This window comes from Momordica charantia, assembly GCF_013281855.1.
Source record: "Momordica charantia cultivar OHB3-1 chromosome 5 unlocalized genomic scaffold, Mcharantia_2.0 BLBB01000005.1, whole genome shotgun sequence".
Lineage (NCBI taxonomy): Eukaryota > Viridiplantae > Streptophyta > Magnoliopsida > Cucurbitales > Cucurbitaceae > Momordica > Momordica charantia.
In genome coordinates, this window is record NW_028275163.1 from 10,091,848 (window position 1) to 10,112,498 (window position 20,651).

A 20,651-nucleotide genomic window follows, 5' to 3' on the forward strand; every position below is an offset into this window, starting at 1 on the left:
ATGCCAAGGGGTTCCACGAATCAAACGCCCTACGCACTGGCTTTTGGTTCAGAGACAGTCATCCCAATAGAGATTGGTCTGCTGTCAGAACGAACTGAGCGGCAACTCGACGAAGCATAGAATTCCGAAGCATTATGCTTGAACTTGGGCCTCATTGAAGAAGGGTGAAATGTTTCACAATTACGCAATTCTGAATATCAAAGTAGAATGACAAAATATTACAGTGCAAGAGTGAAACAACGATACTTCAAACCAGGAAATCTGGTGTTGAAGAAAGTAATTCAAAAAACTGGGGCTTTAGAACCGAACTGGGCTGAATAGTACAAGATCAAAGACGTTGTCTGAACTGGAACATACCAGCTGATGGATTTGAATGGGAAACAACTTGCCCATCCTTGGAACACTGAACACCTAAAGATGTATTGTCGTGAAGTCTGTAATTCGACCAAGTCTTTTTCAAATCCAACTCGAATTAAGGGTTGTCATACGCACGTAGTCGTGGGCTGTGGATTTAATTGTAAAATACATAATCATTTGAGTTATACTTATATGTTTATTCAGCCAGCATTAAGTTCGTCTTCGCTCTAGATGTATGCATGTGGTTATATTCAACTTATTCATTCTAAATGTAGACGAAAATAGAGGAGCTAATGCAAATATAGTAAATAAGTGCAAAATGGCAAAATAGATTACAATTTTTCCCATTAAACAAAAAAATTTTGGATTGAGTATCGAAATGTAAACATCAGACTAACGAAAAAAACAATAATAAAAGGGAAAAATTGAACAACATCATCAGTTTCGTCTTTGCCTCTTTTCCATGCTGAGTTGCCTCTCCAGGAAAGCAATCCTCCTCTCTATCGTGCGACCCTCCTCCTCTTTGCCAGTTTCTCCTCCTCTCATTCCTCTTTATCCTCTTTTAGCCCTTGACATTAGAACTCAAACTTGAGAGATTTGATCGTTGATTCTTTTAGTTCGTTCTCGAGCCTAGCGACTTCCCTCTCCAATTTGAGAGCCTTCCTCTCTGCCCTTCAAAGTTCGAAGCGTGAGGGAGGAGCGACGTAGCGCGGTAAGCGACTTGATGGTTTTTCTTCTGCAACCGGTGAAAGAATATGGGGATTTGGAGGAACAGAGGATGGAGAGGATGAAGAAGAAGAAGAGTCATTGGAGTGATCGAAGGAAATTTCCATGAAGGAGACAAGGGGGCCGTTCACTTCTTCAAACATTTCGTTGGGATGTTTAGAAAGTTAAGTGAAATGTTGAGCAAGGTAAAGACACTTAAATACACAGGTCACTTGGAATTGAAGCGTCTGCCAATAATTGATTCCTGTTATGGAAATTTGAAATGGCGCTCGGTGAGATTTAAAGGCGGTTGTACAGACGAAACGATTAAAGCTGCAGTGAATTAAATTTAAAGATACTATTTGATACGAGAAACCGTGCCGATATTTAACAACGATTACATTACAAAAAGGGGGAAAACCTTAAAAGATCTAAAAAAAGTAAGAATTCATGTAAGGTCGAGGTCGACCAACTCAGATAGAGTTACAATTTTATCCTGCACCTCTACCGCCGAGTTAGAAATAGGATCAACTTCTCCAACTTCGACCTCATTTCGGACCTGAGGGTTGAGCTCGGCGATTCTTGTCACGGGCGAAGTGTTCACTCCACTATCCAGGCCAAGATCAGCAGCCTAGTCTGACGACTTCTTCATGGCGAGCTCCCAATCCTGGTCGAACATGGAGACTAGTTGGTTGGGATCGACTCCCTGAGCAAAGCTTTTCAGCCACTTGACCATATAATTGAGGCCACTATATTCCAAATTCCTTTCCAGTTCCTTGAAGTATGGGAATTGGGACATAACTTCGTAAAGCAGGTTGAAGTTACCTAATTGACCTTCAGCGTTAGCAAGCCTAGATTCGGCATCAGCGACTCGACGACCACCTTCTCAGACTCGCGAAATTTGGATTCAATATCAGCGAGGCGAAACTCAGCTTGATCGAGCTTGGATTTAGCTTCATCAAGTTCATATTCAACCGACCTTCTCTTCTCGACTTCTGCCCTCAAGATATTCTCCGCTGAGGTCTTTAAGTCAGCAAGTTTACCCTTCAGATGCTCGGTAAGAGACCCGATCCGGACAATCTCAATCTTCAACTTGGAGTTCTCGAACAGCAGACGACGGTTCTCTTCTTCCAGCTTGGTATGTTCGACTTTGTATCTATTGTTTTCAATGATACATTTTTCCGACGCAACGAGAATAGTAAGGGTCTCCCGTTTTGGAGTCTTGAACTCTTCTTTTTCCTTGGCCAGGATTTCATGTTCTCTTTTAAGCTCTTCCAAGAGGGAGTTGTACTCAGCTAACTGAGCAGAGCAGGTCTCAGCTTTTCTGGTGACCTCTGCGAGTTTAATTTTATTCTTTCGCCCGACAGTATCATGCTGGGAGAGCTCGATTCCGATAGAAGCCATTCCACGGCACGAGAGGGCTAAGGCCTGAAATTAGTAACGAAGCTCAGAAGTCGGGTACGATAATACATATGTAAATAAATGAAGTAAAAGGTTGGAAATTACCCTTGCAATGCACGAAGCAGCTTCTGTGAAAAGTTCGTTGGACGATGAGGGGTCACTGCGAGCATGCTTATCCAAGTCTTTGGAAAAGAAAGGACAGAGTCTGTCCGTAAGGGACAGGACGTCCTCTCCGCGCATGTCAGTAAGAAAAAAAGGAATTTCGACTGAAAAGGTAGGTGGAGAACCATAAACCTCAAAAAAAGTCTCATTGGTATGTGAAGGTCCAACAGCAAAAACAGTGTTTTCCCTGCTAGCGTTATCAACCAAAGGGGAATGAGATTGGACCTCATCGAGATCTTGGAGCGATATACCAGGACCGTCTCCTAAAGTCTCCAATTTGAATTCGACCCTTTCGAGTCCTCTAGGAGGTGGATGGACAACCTCGTGAATATCAGGAAGGGCAGGTTCGGTTTGAAAGCCTGAGGGCATTTTGGATAGAGGGTGTTCAGAAGTTGGGATAGCAAGAACGTCCTTGTTGCGCGTTCTCTTCTTCCTCAAAAGTTGACTCTCTACGTCTCTATTCTGAGCCAATGGTCAACAGAAGTGTCTGGGTTATTTGCCCTGAAAGCAGAAGCCTCGGTATCATTAATGTCGGTTACCATCGTAGGAGAATGCGACTTCCATTTAGTAGTTTTCCTTGGGGTAGTGGAATTTGGCAAAGGAGGTCGTTGTTACTCGAGTCTCGTAGGTCTGCTCACGGGTACAGACTGAGGCTGTATAGTGACACTATTTGCGCGAGCAACCCCCTGCCTTTCTCTCCAATGTGAAGGGTTGGCACCTACATTCTCTTTTGCAGCCGAAGTGGTCGATCCCTTCCTCAGCGGGATATCTCGACGAAGACTGATGTTAAACCTAGATTAGTGAGTTTCATATAGAAAAAGTGAGAAAGAAAAATGATAAAGAGAAAAGAAGGTCGACCTTCCGTGAGTTTGGTCTCGAGCCCGCAGTTCTTCAAGTTCCTGTTGGTAAAAAAACGAGAACTGTAACGATCTCTGACTGAAAGAACTGTGCAGCCAGCTAAAACCGACCTGGTCTCCTTAGTCAGTTCTGGTGGAGGATCAATGAGAGCAGCAAAATCAAGAGGACTGATTACTGCGATAACCATGACTATGCGCAAAAGAAGGGAAAGAAGAGATTGAAGGGCTTACTTAATCTACCAAACTCCATTGGAACCTCACAATAAGGGGCTCCTTCACTGGTGGTCATTAACTAGTTCCCTAAGACATAGAACCACCTCTGTTTCCTGTTTTTTATGGAGGTGGGGCCGTTGACGATTGAGGAAAAATTCTTCTCCATCACTAGTCTGTTGACCAATTTAGCAATACCAGAGAAGCAACTTAAGTAAAACTAGCCAGGGGCTTTAGAAGACTTCTTAATGGTATGTATGGCTAACATTTGTTCGACAAACAGAATGCAGGTTATGTATTCACAGAATCTCCACCATAGATACCAGAAGCCCATTAGCGTACCCCATCCATTGGGTGCTAGTTGGGCGGAAGCTAAATTAGTAGCGTTAAGGAAAAATTGGGCGAAGGGATGTAGAGACATATAACTCCATACTCAAACATCTGTGGGTAGAAACTGACACAACCTTGGGGGGGGGGGGGGTTGTCAATCATTTCACTCATGGTAGGGATTCTTAACTCAATGCCATTGGGAATGGAATAGTTAAGACAGTTCGAATGCGAATAGTCAGAACAATCACCGCTAATCTCAAGCGACTCACTTCGATTACGCTGGCGAGATTTTCTACTTTCAGTCGAACTTTGAAGGGGCCTGAGAAGATGAAGGCCTATGGGAACTCGCATCGAATGATTTGGTCCTAGCCATCTACGACGCTAAAAAACTCGAAGGAGAAAAGCCGAATTTCCAGATGGAAACGTCGAAATACAATTCAATTCTGAGGCCAGATACACCAGAATTAGAGAATTCATGAGTAGCTACCCAAGCGTATCTTCTGATACAAGGTCGGTAAACTCTATTAATAGATCTTTTAAAAGATCTGAATCAATGCGAGCGTCGGTAGACTTTACTCATCTTATCCCTGACGTTCATTATGAAGAAGGATCACTCTCTCCTACCCAATTTGACATGGAAAGGAGAACTAAACCCGCTTTCAACCAAATAAACGTTATCTCAAAAATTGAGAAACGTTATGAAGAACTGTACAGAAAATATATCGAGATGTGGATTGCCGCACCAAAAGAAACAAGAAAACCTGTCATGAGTATTGGGGATTTCACCTCAAGATTACAACAAAGAGAGCTTGCTAGAAACGAGGCTCTCGTTGAAACGCTCAAAGCCCAAGGACAGGTGGCAGTCATAAAAAAGGCATTGTTTGGGTCACGGTGAGAGGCAAAAAAATAGCTTCCACCTTCACTCCTGAAGAAGAAGCTACCTTCTCTCACCCAGAGCTACCTGCCATAAAAATGGTGTCTTCGCCCTATAAGACGATAGACGAAGACAAAGTACAGAGAGTTGGTGTTCGAGAAATCAAAAACATCCAGTATCAACTTAATTACTCTAATAAGATTCTTTCTGAAGTTTCTAAAGCTGTAGAAAGAATTGAGAACCCGGTTCTTCCCATCGCCTCGAAGAATCCAGGGCTCCCACAAGTAGATCCCTGTCAACCAATTTTTCAACCTAACAGTTTCAAGATCGTATCGCTCAAGGAAGATCCCTCGGATCTCTTGCTCAAGATCAACAAAAGACTTTCTTCTTTGTCTATCGATAAAAGAGACTATCCAAGAAGAATGATGTGGTTAAGAGTATAAACGTGGTTGCTGCCATACCTTCTACGACTCAAGCCTCAACAATCCTACCAGTCACTATGCATACGGAAATGAAGAATCATTATCCTCAACCATCTCCTCCTGATCTAGGATGGGACGATCTCCTCCATGATCAACGAGCTTATGACTGAACATCGATAGTCACCTGGAATATCAACGGATATTCTGAAGTCCAAATGATGAATACTTTTCAAGAGATGATGATGGCCGTTACAGCCTTCAGCACCAAAAAGTCGGTTCTACAAACAGCCCATATCCTAATCTCAGGTATCTCTAGAAACCTAAGAAGTTGGTGGCATAACCAGCTCACAGAAGAGGATAGACAAAGGATCCTGACGGCAACCAAAACTGTTGTCAAACAGGAAGGATCAAATGCCATGCAAGTTGATGAACCAGACATGGTAAATCAATTAGTTTATGCAATGACAAAGAATTTTATTGGCAACACTAAAATCTACGCCGACCTCAATGTCGAAGCTCTATTAGGCCTCCGATGTCGGAAGATGAGCAACTACAAATGGTATAAAGACACCTTCCTAACATGTCTTTATACTATTACAACATGCGGAGTTGACATCTGGAAACAAAAATTTGTTGAAGGACTTCCGCATTATATTGCTCAAAGATTTTATCAAGCGGCAGTAGCAAACTCTACAACCAATCAGATCAATGAGTTGAAGTTAACCATTGGGATAGTACTGCCACAGTTCAAGGAATATGCGTCAATCTCTGCCTGGAGAATAAGCATACCATCAAAGTTATCAAAGATCCCGACTACCGTAAAGAATTGGGAACTTTCTGCAAACAATATGGTCTTGATTATGGACCCAAAGATGAAAGGAAGAAGAGAAGGAAATCTTCCAACAAACGACTCTCTAGCAAGAGTAAATCAAAAGATCCCGAATTACCTCGGCGCAAGAGGAAATATTACAACAAGAACAAGTGTAAGAAGAATTATTCAAAGAATCATTCTCATAAAACCTCTGTTACTTGCTGTAATATTTCCTCTTGCGCCGAGGTAATTCGGGATCGTTAGAAGACTTTGAATTTGTAACATTCATTTTGACAAAATTTTCAAATATATTGTTTTGTAGGTGGATCAAATGGCTTTACGAATGTGGATGGAGACAACAAGTCACTTCACCATTATATTTTGTGTGCTCTGTATTGCTTTAATTTAGGAGAATTTTGTATTTTTGCCAATTACTTATTAAATTTTGTATACTTCAGTACTTTTTTTTTTTCAATGAACAACTTATGAGAAAAACTTTACTCTTGGTATATTTTTTTGGTGAATGAAATTAATGTCGGGCAAGATTTTGCAAAAAAATTTATATATTCATCACTACGGTTGATTAATGGTAAAAATAAAAGCTTAGTTTTGTATTTTATAAATTATGAAAAGGTTTTTAACATATTGTAAATGCTATTAGTTGTTGACAATAACATTTTTTCAATCTAAGAAATGTTTTTATAACAATACAATTATGGATTTTAATATGGCTTTTTTTTTTTGTAGCCTTTAGCATAGCTTTACAAAAAATGCTATAAAATATCCAAGATTTTCCATAACATCGACTAACACGGCATTGGAAAAAATGCTATGGAAAGTCTATTACAATATTTATTAGATGCTATAAAAAATGTTATTAAAATGATTTTATAACCTTTTTTAATGTTATAAAATTATTTTTATAGCATTATTTTAATGCTATAAAATGTTTACGATAACATTTTGTATAAAGCTATAAAAGGTTTTTATAACATCGAAATTATGCAATAAAAAATAATTTTTTATATCATTTAGCATAGCATTAAAAAACGCTATTAAAAGTCAAAGGCTTTCAATAACATCGTCTACCAACACGTTTAGAAAAACGCTATGGAAAGTCTAAAAGACTGCAAAATGAATCATTCTTCAAGACAAGGGCTCCTAAATTACAAAGCTTTAGTTTTCTTCCGCACTCCGCTCCAACGGCATCTACGGGCCCTCCTTTTCCTTCCATCTACTTTAGCCTTGATCTTCTCTTTTAAATCTCTCTCCCCCCGTCTCTTGTACAACTTGAAAGTGATCTGTCTATCTGCAGCCATCTTCCTCACCTTCTCTGTGATCTCTACAGTTAGTTGTCTGTTGTAAAGTTTATTTAGACCACGCATTAGCTTGACAAAAGTATCTAGCTGCATTCCCATTCGAGAAAAGTGCATGAATCCAGATTGTCCAAGCATTGACATTAAGCTCACATCCTTTAGTTGTGATGCAACTCCACGTGTTTTTTGCCACTTCAAGCTTTTGAGCTCTCAATAGAGCATTTGTTAACTCCTTCAACGTACCATACTGTGGAGCAGATAAAAGACCTCTTTCAACCATTTCTTTGAAGTAATCACAAGCTTCAATTAGACAACCTTGACTAAGAAACCCATGAATCATCACGATATATGTGTCAAGACCTGCATTAAGCCCACCTGCTTCCATTTCGCCCCAAAGTCGAACAACTTCCTTAAGCTCCCCCAACTTCCAGACTAACCTTATCACTGTGTTATAGATGTTAAGGTCTGGGAAGCAACCGGTCTTCCTCATTTCTTCCATAAGTTCCATATAGTCTTCCAGCTCTTCCTTCTTTTCATGCGCCATCATTATACACAAATAAGTCAACTGACTAGGATCACGAATCATATCATCCAAGATTCCATAAGCCCTGTCTGTGTTTCCCAACTTGCAAAACCCACTTATGAGAGTTGTATAACTCACAACATCTGCCTCACATCCACTCCCTTGCATCTTGATAAACATAGGCATTGCTTCTGTTAGCTTTTTGGCCCAATGATGAGGCTGATTGATAAGGAAGCATTTATACAAAATTGTGTTCATGTTTTTAGGGGAGCTTTTTATGTTATTAATTTTTTTTTGTTCTTTTTTATGATTCCAAAGGAGGAGAAGTTTAAGAAAAATTTGCTTTAAACTTGTTTCATGATTTATTGGTTTATTAATCCATGGATGTATCAATTGAGGGGGAGAAATTAATCTTTGAATGATTTTTAAGTATGATATTTTAGATTTACTATGATGACTATTAAATGTCTATATATTTTTCTTTGGAAATTTGTCATCATCAAAAAGGGGGAGATTGTTGGCTGTTTGGCTTTAATCTCAAATTAAATAATTTTAATTAATTAATTAATTAATTAATGTTTTGATAATAACAAACTTAATTTTTATTTTTTGATAATTTTAGTTTTTTAAAGTGTCCACAGCGTAGAGCTCGTTACAACGATTCCAACGACTGTTAGATCATCCAAATCGGAGCTCAAACGGAGAAGTTACGATCGAAACAAATTGGAAGGAAAAATACCCGAGAAAATGACATGGACAGTTCGTAGGCTGACAAGTGGCAAGTTTTTTTTTAAATATATATATATATAAAAGGAAAAGAAAAGAAATTGTTAAAAAAAAAAGTTACCGTTGCAAATTTGAAAAGTTAAAAAAATTTTAATTACATTAAATGCTGACATGTGTCGGTGTTTAAAAAAAAGTTTTGAAAATTTTTACCGTTTATCACATGTATATATATATTATTTTATTATTATTATTATTATTATTATTATTATATATATATAATTCTTAATTCATTTTTTTTCAAATTTATCTCAACCCTTCATTTTTAATAATTAAAATCTAATGGTCCAAAATTAAACTTGATTTTTTTACCATTTTCTTCCCTCTATTTAAACTCAGCTTCTCCTTCAAAATTATATAACAATTCTCTTATTCTCAATCATTCATAACTTCAAAGTTCTCAATTTTTCTTTCCATCTTATTTGTGAGAGAAATTTATTGTTGTGGGGATTAAAATTTTTGTGAGCTCAAATTTGTACATTTACTCTATTTGAGAATTTGTAAGTGTGTTTCAAAATTTTCAACTCATTGTAACGGTGTGATCCTCACGATGGAGAGGATCGTCTTTGCTCTTGTGAAGAGCAGTGTACCGGTTTGACTCGTACCGTGGAAAGAGTCAGAATTTCAATTTACAACCCAAGAGGTGCTTGGGCGGTGGAGTAGGATAGTTGTGCCGAACCATTATAAAAATTCCCGGTGTCAAATTTCTCTAACCCTCTCCCTTATTTATTTTTGCAATTAATGTTAGAATTTTATTGTTTGTTTTAAATTTCTCTTGTTTGCCTCAGAATTTATTTTATCTTACTTTGCTAAAATTGCATATTTCAAAAAGTATATTATTTTTGTTTAAACTAAGCCCATTTATTAAAAAGTTTATATTTTGTTAATTAAACCTTATTCCCCCTCTAGGGTTGCCATACTGATCCAACAAATTCATCCATCTTTTCCGATTTACAAAAAGCCTGAATCAAAATTGTATAAGAAGCGACATTTGACCCACAATTCACTCTCCTCATCTCCTCCAAAAGATGAAAAGCATCCCGCATTTTCCCTGCTTGAGCATACTCACCAAGTAAATTATTGTAAACCACAATATCAGGCTCAAAACCTACTTCCTTTATCTGCACCAACACGTGCTTCGCCTCCAAAATCTTGCCTTCTCTGCACCAACCATACAACAATGAAGTGAAATGTTTTAGATTTGGATTAAACCGAATTCTCATATCCTCAAATAGCGAAGCTGCTTCTTTAACACTACCATTCTTGCACAGAGCATCAAGAAGACACCTAAATACGTATTCATCAAGTTCGCACCCATACCTTGTCATTTCATCAAGCACCTCGACTACTTTTTTGACCATTCTTGCGGAAGCGAACCTCCTCATCAAAACAATGAACACTTCGGGGGTTAACATGTACGGATTCTCATTTCTCATTTCCTCAATTAATGCTCAAACGGCTCCGAACTATCTCATCTTCCCCAGAGTTTTAATCATGGTTTTGTACACTTCATAACTATGCCTATAACCCGGTTGCTTCAAAGCCCAGACAAAGAACCTGTAACGCAAGTTCCCGGCATCGCCACGCCGGTTTAAAACTCGTTCCGGTAGACCCAAGCGTAAAATGACACCGGACCCCTACAAAGCAAGCTCCAATTTCAAAACCCTGGTGTGGAATTTCCTTAGATTTATGTACACCTTTTTGACGTTGGCAGAAAATTCGTCAGCGTCTCTATCATCCGCGGATCATGCGGAATTGTTCTTAGGCAAACAGGCCCAAATCCTCCGAATTCCGCTCTACCATTGGGATTCGTCTGAGAACATATTAGAGACACAGACAAATGCGGTTTTCTGAGAAAGAAGGTTAATGGGCTGTTTGCTTTCGCAAAAAGCAATGCAGAACGTTGCTCGTTGAGGAGAGAAATGGTTCTCCGATAAGCTCTCTGTATTTTTCAGCGCTCATTCAAAAAGCTTCTGAGGCGAATCCAAGGGAAATTGGCACAAATGACCTTCATAAGTTTTTGGAATGCTCAAATGACCTCCTGTTTCAAAATGTGCTTGGGTGACTTAGTTTAATATTTAATTGAATTTAAAAAGAAATGAAATTACACCGTTACCCCTCTGTTCAAAAAGTCAAACTATTTATCGAACGTCTCTTTCTCTTTTCCTTCTTTTTTCAAAATCGCTTCTGTTCCATCATCTTCTCTGTTTGAAATCGCTTTCGTTCCATCTCCTTCTATGTTAATTTTTGTTCTTTTCCACTGATTTGAATGCTAGGGCTTCGATTTCCATCGCTGTTGAGGAGTTTAATGTTTTATTTTTCCATCGATTCTGTTTTCCGGTGTTTGGATGAACGAATACAAGAATTACATTGCATCGATTTAAGTTTTATTCTTGTGTATTTCATGTTTTGAAAATAGGAAAACTGATTACTGTTTGTGTGTTCCTTGTTCTTGATTCTTGAGTATATTATTATGTCAATTTTGAGGTCCCTAGTTTCTATGTATGAGGATGTGAGGTTTATTTGAAATATTTGTGGTGGGAGGTTGAAGAAAAAGGGCAAACTCGCGCGAAGTGAGATGGACCTCGAGCGAGGTTGAAGAAATTTGTTCTTTCGCTCTAGGTTTGTTAAGTTTTTGTCAAAATTCTCAGGAATGACCTCGGGCGAGGTTGAGTCCAAGGTAATTGAAAGACACTCAACCTCGAGCGATGTTTGGAAGAAATTTCAAACCTTGCTCGAGGTTCTAGTAAGCCTCTGAAAAATTTCTTAGGTGCAGTCTCGCCCGAGGTTGAGAGCGAAGACTTTTCCAGATGCTTAGAAACCTCGAGCGAAGATTGAAATTTGAAAGTCGCTCGAGAGTTTGTGCTCTTGGCTCAACCTCGCCCGAGGTCGAACCCGAGAAAAATAACAGAGGATTAACAAGAGTGACATTCTTTCTTCTTCTTCAACCTCCCACCACACAACTGACCTACTATCAACGTAACATCTCACAGACCTCAATTTCAACAGAACAATAACAAAGGAAAAATCAACAAATAACATGGAACGAAAAAAAAGTAAAATCAGACAACGAAATCGACGAAAAAATACCTAAATAGATGCATTAACATTAATGTATTCGTTCATCTACACATATGAAAATAGAATCGACGGAAAAAAAACCATTCAACTCCTCAACACACAAAAAACGAAGCCTTAACCATTCAAATCGACAGAGCAATGGAAAAATTAAAAGAAACGAAACTTACCTTGATGATTAAATCAATTTCTTTCACTTTGTTTCAAAACGAATTGCCAAGAAAAAGGGGAAGCAAAAATGGAGAGAAAGGAGAGCAAACAGTTTGATTTTTTGAACTAAGGGGTAGTACTGTAATTTTACTTCCTTTTAAATTTAATTAAATATTCAAGTGGGTCATTTGGTTAAATTTTGAAAGGGTGGGTCATTTGAGCATTCCATAAACTTTTGAAGGTCATTTGAGTCAATTTCTCCCGATCCAACCGATTACTAATTGGGAAAACTTTTGAACTCGTAGTAGTTACTTCCATTTCCAACAAGAGAAAGAGGAAATGCAAAAGGGTCGTAATTTGAGGGGTGAGAGCATATTTCCGGCCCGTAGGCCCACGGATAAAATGGAGTTACTTTACATTGTTTCTTTCTTCAAATTTCTCTATTGAAATCGAAATTGGAGAGAGAATAATTGAAAATATATTGGTTGCGGATTCATTTAATTGAAAATATATAAAATTGAAATTGAAAAGGGATCTTTTTCTATCCTTGATTTATGTAAAAAAATAAAATTGAATTTTTTTCTTCAGGTTTCACAGGATATTTTGCTCGCCACCGTGGAGGTCACCGCTGCGTGCCGCCATTGAAGTTGTTGTTGAGTCTAGTCTAGATCATGATTTTATTTTTCCTTGGTATTTGATAGCATTTTATATTTAGGGTTTTTTTTTTTGAACTCTATTTTTGTTTTGTAAGTGGCATATAAATAGACAAAAACATGTATAAAGAAATTCGCGATTTATGGATTTTTAGTTATTTCACGCTACTAAAATTCCAATTTTTATATTCATTCTATTGCATACGTAATGAGAGTTTGTCAAAGTTGAAATTCATTTTAATATCGTATTTTGTTTATAAAGATTTTTGCTGTATTTTATTTTAAAATTGGTTTACTTTTTATTTTTATATTTAATTAAATTATTTTGAAGCTTTTTATCAAAAATAATAATAATAAATAATTTCGAAGTTTTACCATTCCCCATTTCTGTAAGGAGTGGAGGTGAGTTTTTTTTAAGAATATTTATGTTTTCTTTTTATAATAACAAATCCTTATTCATGTCACATTGGGAAAAACTAACAACATTATGGTCTTGAAAATTAATAACATTGATCTTTTAAAAAACTTACGAAGTCTTCTCTCTTCTTGGTGAAATTTATCTAAATTGTTTTAATTTGATCCTTCTATATAAATAGACTATAAAATGTTGCTCAAAATAAGACTATAAATTAAACTAATAGCATTAAATATTGTCAATGAAAGTATAATGGGTATTGCATTATTTTAATAGTAAATTTTACTTTTTCTTAAAAAAAAAAGTAAAATTTACCTTTTAATTTAATTTTAAAATTTTTATAAACTTATAAAAGCCATAAAATTTAATAAGATAAATAAGGAGTGCATACCTTAAAAAACTTAATACTACTGTTTTCATTTAAATTAAAACTTATAACCTTCCAAATGTCTAATAATAAAAATATGATAAAATTTTGAATTTAAAAAAGATCTGTCCATTTCTATCATAGATATGTGTTAAATTATTTATTCTTGCTCGTTGTATTTTAATTATGAAATATATAAAGCAATCATTATTATTTCTCAAATTTGTTTAGAGATAAATGATTGATAAGATTTATTGCAAGGTCACTTTTGTGTTAGATACAAAGAAAAAAAATTAAAAAATGTTGATGGGTAAATAGGGAGAGAGAAAATAACCAAATCGTATTTAATATTTTAACTATTTAATTAAATGGTATATTTTAAATACTTTAAAATAAAACTGTGAAATTTTACGTGCACCGCACGTGTTGGTTACTCGTATATATAAAATGTGGGATAAGGGTAAACTTTTTAGGTCAACTTTACCCTTCTTTCGTAACTAATTTTTATAAAACTTTGATGACAAATTTATCTTTATCTATCCTACTTTCTTCCTCCGGCTCCCATTCCCACACCTACTTCTCTCAATTTCTCTCCTCTTATTTTTTTTTTATTTTTTGTTTTCTTTGAAAATATTTTATCTCCACCTTTACAAATTCATTTTCTCCCTCTAAAAAAAACTTTATCTTAATTCTCTCATTATATTTCTTTTCCATTCACTATTCATTAATTTTTTTTTCCACCCGTCTAAATTCATTACTCAAATTAACCCACCCAAATAACCCTTTACCTCTTCTTTTATATTTTGTCTTTTAAAATTCTAACTTCACTTAATTTTGCATTTAAAATGTTAGAATATGAAAAGTTTTATCATATATTCAATTGAGTATTAACTTATATAGTTTGTGTAGAGACTAAGGTTGGAGAGAATCCAATATAATCTATTCTCATTATTAAGGTCTATATATATATAGACAAATATACAAGGTTGACCTAATTCTATAAGGAGAAGGTAAAAGACAAATTAATATTAATACAACAATATAAAATATGCTAATACCTCTACTCTAACACTCCCCCTCAAGTTGGTGCATATATATTAATCATGCCCAACTTGTTAGACAAACAATCTATTCGTGCTCCATTCAATGCTTTAGTAAAGATATCTCGTAACTGCTCTCTAGTCTTCACATATCATGTAGCTACCAATCCTTGCTGTATTTTCTCACGTACATAATGACAATCAACTTCAATGTATTCGTTCATGAAATACTGGATTAGATGCAATATGAAGAGCTGTTTGATTATCACACCAAAGTTTCATTGGAGTGGTGATGCCAAATCCCAATTCAGTCAGAAGCTGATATATCCATACTAATTCACACATCGAATGTGTCATAGCTCTATATTCTGATTCAGCACTCGAATGCAACACCACGTTTTGTTTCTTACTTTTCCAAGAAACTAAATTACCTCCGACAAATACACAATATCCTGAGGTTGATCTTCTATCTTCCTTAGAACCTGCCCAATCAGCATCTGAAAAGCATTCAATATTAATATGACCATGATCTTTATATAACAAACCACATCTAGGAGCACCTTTCAAATAACACACTACAAGATAAATGAGTTTTAGAGACACATAAGAAATGTCACTGAAAACCAAATTTTGTCGCTAAAAGTTTCAGCGACGAGAGCGAGTTCATCGTTATGGACGTCGCAGATAACTCGTCGTTTAAAATTTCAGCGACATCTAAGCGTGTCGCTAAAACTAATTTTCAGCAATAATGAACAATGTCGCTGAAAACAATTTTCAGTGACACGATATATCGCATGTCGCTGAAAATTGTTTTCAGCGGCATTGTCCATTGTCGCTGAAAATTAGTTTTAGCGACACGCTTAGATGTCGCTGAAACAAATTTTCAACGACATCTTCTTATTCTTAAATGTCACTATATAATATTTTCAGCAACAAAATTGACTGTCACTGAAAACCAGTTCCAGAATAGGCCATATCCTGTTTTCTTTCCAATTTCGCCTTCAATTTTACTCAATTTCTGTGCTTTAAAACAACACATATATAAAACGTCGCTGAAAAATATTTTTAATATTAAAAACTACGTAAGGTAGATTCTCCAAATATTTTTTAACAATATTCTCCAAATATTTTTAAACAATTCGAACAAGGACATCTTGTTTTTCCTTCTTCATCCAAATAATTCTTAGCGACTGCAATAAAATTGCTAACGCCATTAGAATATTGACTAGATCTCCGATCTTTCAAAGTTATCCAAGTACGATCTATAGCAATGTTTTCTATAAAAACATATAACTTATAGTTAATTACCTAACTCTAAATTTGATTTAACTAAAACTAATGTGAATTATAACTAAAAACGGTATCGAGACATATCGTCACACCAAAAACTACATAATCAAAGCATCAAATCAAATTCAAATAAGTCTCACCAAAACATAAACACCAAATTCATATATATAATCTTCATAATCCATGTCTAACATAAAATTTATAAATAAAAAAAAAACTTCTGAATTCATATCCAACACAAACTTCAAACTCATAAACTTCATAATCAAAACTAAGTGCTAATCAATATCCAAAACTACACTTCAATGTCCATCACGAAACTAAGTGCTATGACAAAATCCAACAATCCAAAGCATCAAATAAGAATCGAATAACTCACATCACTTCATTGTAATATTAATTAACATTCACAAAAAAATCAATGGCAACTCCCTTATATACATCTTCACTCGACCCAACTCCCTTCCATTCCATTTTTACTCCCACAAACTACATCAAAATCAACTTCAGCAACATCTGAATACAACAAACATTCAATTGACGTCATAATTAGTACACAAACACTTCATTACTAAATTCCAATTCATATCCATAATGTATATTTCTAAAAGAAAATGTTGAAAACATCGATAATTTTGAAGCGAACCTCGAGATGGTGATGCTTACAACAGCCGGCACAGATGGACAATAGCCACAAAACTCACGGAGCAAGGCACGATGAGCCAAAATTGAAATGAGAAATTATATGAATCATAAACTTAATCGAGCGGTATTTTGACAAAAGCATTCATTTGAGGAGGAGAAGAATCTTACTTTTTGTAAGATTGAAAGGGAACAACAAAACCCCCAATCTTCCCACAGCCGAACTTCAAAATCTATCACCAAACTCCATTTCAAAATCACACTTCAAAGCATCAAATAAGATCCAAATAACTCATATCTAACATAATCATCAAAATCAAATATATAAACTTGACAATCCATAGTCAACATAAACTTCAAAACTAGAAACTAGAGAATCCATATACTACATAAACTATACGGTCCTTACCTCCCATAGACCACCACCCAAAGCTCCCCTTCTTAAGACTTGAATACTCCATGATCAACATGCTATATACCCATCAAAATGGACCTTCCAAACATACCAAATTAAAACACCCCACATAAATTTCTATTTAAAATAGGATTCATAAATCGAAACAACCCACATTTTAACCCATTCCAAAATCAAATCCTAAACCATCCAAAAGTGAAAATACAACTTAAGGGAGAGATTAAAGAATACCCACTCAAATCTGGCAACTACCCACTCGAATCTGCAACTACCCACTAGAATCTGACACTACCCACTCGAATCCACGACTACCCACAGTTTTTACTCATAAAATTTTTCCAACCCAACTTCCAACATTTCTCTAACTTTTTAGTCATGGAATTTCCCCAACCAAACCAACCAAATAGATTTCAATTCAATACTAAACTTTTCCAACATTTCTGTTTTCTACTTCTTTTACTCCCACGGACAGGATTGATTTCAGAATTTCAAAACACGATGCCACATAATTTCCCCAACCAACCAATCAAGTGAATTTCAATTCAATACCAAATTTGCAACATTTTTCAATTTTACTCTTCAACTCCCACAGACAGAATCCATTTCAGAATTTCAAAACATAATACCACAAAAATCAATTCGATAGAACACAAAACCATATAATCGATTTGAGAATTTCAATACTCAAAACCAACAACACAATACAATACTCATTCAATTCAATTTCAATCTAGACCATAAACATGCACAAATTGAAATGGATTTTGTAAAAAGTCTAAAAGAGAGTCATGGTTTTTGAGCAAACATCTCACAACGATTATAATCAGGGTGACTGGACGGCAAACTCGTGGGGTGATGTAACGGGGCTGGCAATGGGGATGTTGGTGAAGAGAAGAACCCACAACGAACTCACAGAGACTGGCAGGAATGGACAGCGGTGAGTGGGCGGTGACAGCAAAGATATGGACAGCGGCGGACTCACGACGACTAGTAAGGCCGAACAGTAGAGATGGATTTTGATGGAGAGAAAAATCGCGATTGAATGTTGAAAAAGAGAAGAAAGGGGGAGTGTGCCCTAAATTAAAACATGTAGAACTTTTAGCGAAACCACGTCACTGAAAATATTTTTAGAGACGTCGTTATGAAACGGTGTCGCTGAAAAATAATTTTTAGCGACATGGTTTTATAACTGCGTCGCTAAAAAAATTTTCAGCGACGCCGTCTCATAAGGCCGTCACTGAAATTTATATTAGCGACGTTATTTATAACCGTGTCGCTAAAAATTATCTTTACTGACGATTTTACAAAATGTCGCTGAAAAAATGTCGCAGAAACTCCGTTTTCTTGTAGTGATGCTTTTAGCGACAACACCAGTGTCGCTGAATATTTCGTTTAGCGACATATAGCTTATCGCGTCGTTGAAAATAATATTCAGCGACACTGTATATTGACGATGTCGCTGAAAGCATATTTTAGTGACATTATTGTTAATGTGTCACTAAAACTATGTCATTGAAAGCTCCGTTTCTTGTAATGATATAGAATATGTTCCAATGCGATCCAATGGTCAGTCGTAGGAGAACTCATAAACTTACTCCTCATAATACTGACTGGATAAGCTATGTCTGGCCTCGTAACCATAAGATAATTAAGCTTCCCTACTAATCTCCTAAACTTCTCAGGATCTTTCAGCAACTCTCCTTCCTTTGTAAGTTGTAAATTAGTGTTGGGTGTGTTGCCCTAAACTCGTAGTTTGTATTTTGTAAAAACAAATGTCTATTTAATAAAGTTTTATTCAATAAATTTGTTGTTGAATCATAGCTTTGCATTGTCCAAAATCCAATAAACTAAACATCCAAGGTTATTTATGATGTAATCGGGACGGTATATATACTGGGTATATAGTTGATATACGGGGTATATATTTGATATACCCCTGATATATGAATGGATAATGTCCCGTGAATAATCTAAAGGGTCTATAGTATATGGATAAGGCTGGGTACCTTATCCTGGCAACACTATGGATACGGCCCACTCTGTAAAGGTTACAGACGACTCGATCCAAGTCGTTTGTGTGGAGACATGCGAGTGGGGGTATCCTATACAATGAGTTTGTATAAGACCGGACCACGAAATAGGCAATCTTTAGATGTAACACCGTTAACTAATAGGTTGCTATTTCTTAGGATGACCAGACAACTCATTCTCAATCCTGAGTGAGTTATGGACTCCTGCCCGTGAGGGCTCGTCCTTTGATCTGTATGGGTGAGAGTGGCCCGAGTCGCCGACTCAACATTCCTACCATTTTGGGGACGAGACCGAGTGGAGAGCTGGGAACATAACTTCACAAGATGGAATTCACTCCTCCCTGACTTTAGGGGAGTAGATGAGTGTTCCCTTAAATGCTGACTTCGGGACTTGAACAAGGGGCCCCACCCTCTCATTGGCCGAGAGGGACTTCCGGTTATTGGTTGGACCATAACCGGGTTGTTCATTAGAGGAGCAGTGGTGTTTAAGGAGTAAGATGTAACTAAGGGGTAAAACGGTAATTTGACCCAACTTGAGTTACGAACACTCGTGAAGGATTGACTCGTCATTAATGGTTGTATATCCATGGACACGAAAACATTCTGCAGTGAGAAGAGTACAATTGTGGGTCTTTAGTGGAATGACCCGTAGTTAACGAATCTAGATTAACTCGGTCAATGAGTTTGACCGATTAATCTTGCATCGTTGGAGCTTCGGATCTGTAGGTCCATTAGGTCCCCTTGCTAGCTCATAACGGGTAAAACGAGGATCAAATTTTTGGAAGAATTTGAACTGTTCAAATTTCTTAAGGGATTATATGTATCATTGGGGTACTACGTGGCTTAGCAGCTAACTTTCCTGTTTCAGTTAACAAGTCAAGTACATATTTTCTCTGTGATAAGAGAATCCTCTTCTTGCTCCTTATTACCTCAATTCCTAAAAAGTATTTCAGCACTCCCAAATCCTTCGTATGAAGTTGACTATGAAAGAAAGTTTTGAGTGATAGGATGCCTGATGAATCGTTACTAGTAATCACAATATCATCAACATATACAACTAGTAAGATAACACCGAACTCAGTTTGTTTATAGAAGACAGAATGGTTTGACTTACCTTCTTCATTCCAAAGTCCTCAACCACCTGACTGAATTTTCCGAACCATGCTCGTGGACTTTGTTTCGGTCCTTGAAGATTTCAAACCGTTTTGATGCTGCAGCGTCGACGAATTGCAAAAATTCTTCGGGCTCTGCAGCAACCTTCTCCTTGCCCATTTTCTTAGCTTGCATGTCCACCTTCTACTTTGGCCCCTTCCCTTTTTCGAGCTCAGCAACTGGGGAAAGCTTTCTCTTTCTCCGTGATTTTCTAGCGAGCACCGGAGATGCTTCTACCTCTTCTTCTATTTCTCTTTGCCCTTCGTCAGATAGCACTGCTCCTTCTCCAGCTGTCTTCATGGCTGCTCCACCTTCCCCCAGATTATCCTCACCACTGCCCTTTTGTAAAAGCTCTTGCATAAATTCTTCAACTCTGCGTCTTGCTTCAGGCGACAACTCTGATCCTCTATCTGCCTATGTTTTTGTAGGCGGCACGTCTGCATTATGACCGGTGTTTCGGTTTGGGTGTCTTGAGCCAGCTGCTCTTCTTCTTCTGCGGGAACAAGCGGCTGCGTCTTTCCTTTTGCGGCTCTCTTTCCCTTCTTAGCAGTGGGTTTTTTTTTAGTGGGGAGGGGATTTCTCTTTCTGAGGCGGTGTTTTTGGGAATGGGCTCGCTTGAGGCCAGTTCTGGCGACTTTTCCGGCGAAAGAGATGGTGTCAGCTCTTTA

General features: G+C 36.9%; 1 pseudogene; it reads right to left on the reverse strand.

Moving 5' to 3' along the window:
* Positions 1–7,129: 7,129 nt before the first annotated feature.
* LOC111020137 (pentatricopeptide repeat-containing protein At3g49730-like) lies at positions 7,130–20,118 on the reverse strand (annotated as a pseudogene).
* Positions 20,119–20,651: the final 533 nt, after the last annotated feature.